This window comes from Calliphora vicina, chromosome 1, assembly GCF_958450345.1.
Source record: "Calliphora vicina chromosome 1, idCalVici1.1, whole genome shotgun sequence".
Taxonomy (NCBI): Eukaryota; Metazoa; Arthropoda; class Insecta; order Diptera; family Calliphoridae; genus Calliphora; species Calliphora vicina.
Window position 1 is genome coordinate 72,216,745 of NC_088780.1, and position 2,426 is coordinate 72,219,170.

Here is a 2,426-nt window from a genome sequence, read left to right on the forward strand (position 1 = left end):
CTACTGTCCACACACATTCTAATTTTTCCAGGCTTAACAACCACCACAGTCGGTGAAGACCAAGGTGAACTTGGTGCTTCTTCGATAACACCAAGAGACAACATCCTATTTAACTCACCACAAAGTTGTTTTTCAACAGCCGGAGAAATTGGATAGTATCTCTGTTTTATAGGTTTCGCATCTCCCGTGTCAATATAGTGTTCAAGTAAAGTCGTACAACCTAATCCCTCTACTTCAGAATTTGGAAAAGTAGAAATAACTTTGTCTAGTCGAAGTTTCTGTTCGGGTGTCAAAATTATTTTATCAGAATCTGTTGCTGTACAGTTAATTTCCATAATAACTGGAACTGAAATTTTCAAACCAAAAGTTTTCCAAAAATCAAAACCACAGATTATATTCTGTTGTATTGACGGTATAACTAAAAATTCAAATAATTTATTTTGTCCTTGAAAAGTAACGTTCATTGTCACAGTACCCAAAACATTCTGTCTTTGTCCGTCCGCAGTTCGTACATTACCAACACACTTTCTAAAACCATTGCTAGTTTTTGTCTCAGAAGCTAATTCACCACCAATTACGCTTTTATTAGCGCCACTATCTAATAACGCAAAATGTCTAACATTATCTATTTTCAAATTAATATATGGCCGACTATCACTATCTTGTGAAATTATGGGTGAAATAACGCAAGTTCTAAATGCTTTTAGTTTTTGGTAAAAATTTCGTATACGTTGTGAAGAACGTTTCGATTTAATTTTATAATTAAATATTCTTTTACGAGCTTTCTCGTATTCTGCTAATCGAATATGGTATGGTCTTAATAGAGGATGTTGAAATTCATTCTTAGTTTTGATGTTATTATTCAAAATTAGTGATGTTGCTGTTTCGTTAGTTTTGGATGTCCGCTCTATGGTCGTCGGACATCCTTCAGCCCGTTTCCCTGTTGTCTTTTTCCACATTTCGGGCAGGACGGTCTATAAGTGTCCTTAGCACCACACCGATAACAGAAAACGCGTCTAATTTCAATGCAGTTCATGTAGTTATGTCCTTGTTTGTCGCAATTCCAACACTTAATATCAGCACGAATTGCACAAATGTCTGTATTATTTTCAGAGGATTCTAGAATATTTATCTCGTTGTTTGTGTCGATTTCAGCTACACGAACTTTTGCAGATCTACGTGATTCATATGAAGAAATATCATTCACAAATTTTTCATGTTTCTTTACTTCACGTCGGAGACTTGATACACTCGAAATATCTAAATGTAAAAGTTCGTGTCGAATTTCAGTTCGAAGATTCTGAACTAAAATCGCACATAAGTCACCGTCTGAAATAGGATTTTTAAGTTTGTCAGTTAATGCCGAAATTGAGTTAAAGAAATCATCATATGTTTCGTTAGTTCGCTGTTTACGTCTATGAATGTCTTCCATTATGTCAAAATCAGTATAGTCACCCTTATATTGATCTCGTAAAGCTTTAGTTAAGGAAAACCAATCTAGTTCATTGTCACGGCGATGATAGCGCCAGTACCAGTCCAGAGCTTTACCTTCAAACAAACTGTGTGCATGTTTGCACAAAAGATCAAAATTTCCATTCAGGTTATTCGTTGTCAATACATTTATTCTATAAACAAAATCGTCTACTGTCATTTGATCCTCACAACCAGAAAATTTAACTTTCCAATTTCTAATAATATTGGAGACTTTTTCACCAATAAATGGTTCTTGTAAAGAAATCGGAGGAGTCAAATTACGTGGGATGTCATTATTGGCAGAATTTGAATTACTATTAACATTTGGATTCGTATTGTTATTAACGTTAAAATTTTTAATGAAAGTTCGTAATTCATGAGAAATCAAATCTGTCATTTCAGTACGTAAAGTTGACATGGATTCAGATACTATTTGTCTTAACCGAATTTCACTATTATCGCGATTTCGATTCTTGTTATTAAATTTGGAAGGATTTCTAGTTGAACTTGCCGGTGCCTGTGTCTGAGTTGTATTTGGTTCATCTATATTTACTGTAAAACTACAATTTGTCGGTTCTTCTAAATTTAACAAATTATCTCGACTTCTTGTTAAAGGCATAATATATTATATCAAGTTATTAAATTCAATAAGATACTATAATTCCATTACTTAGTTAAGGTGTGATCAAGTAGTTAGTTATATGAAAAAAATATACTATGTTCCAATCCAACAAAATAAAAAAAATATCTAATAAAATTTCGCTATGATACTATTAAAGAGTATACTGTAATGTTCAATGTAATAATCTCAATATAATAGCACCATATCAAAAAAAAAATAATAAACAAATCACAGAAGTTAATGTAAGAGTATGTAAACAATAAAAACCATTTACAAAAATCTCAATTACACTATAACCCAGTGAACAATTTCTTTATAAAAAAAATAAAAG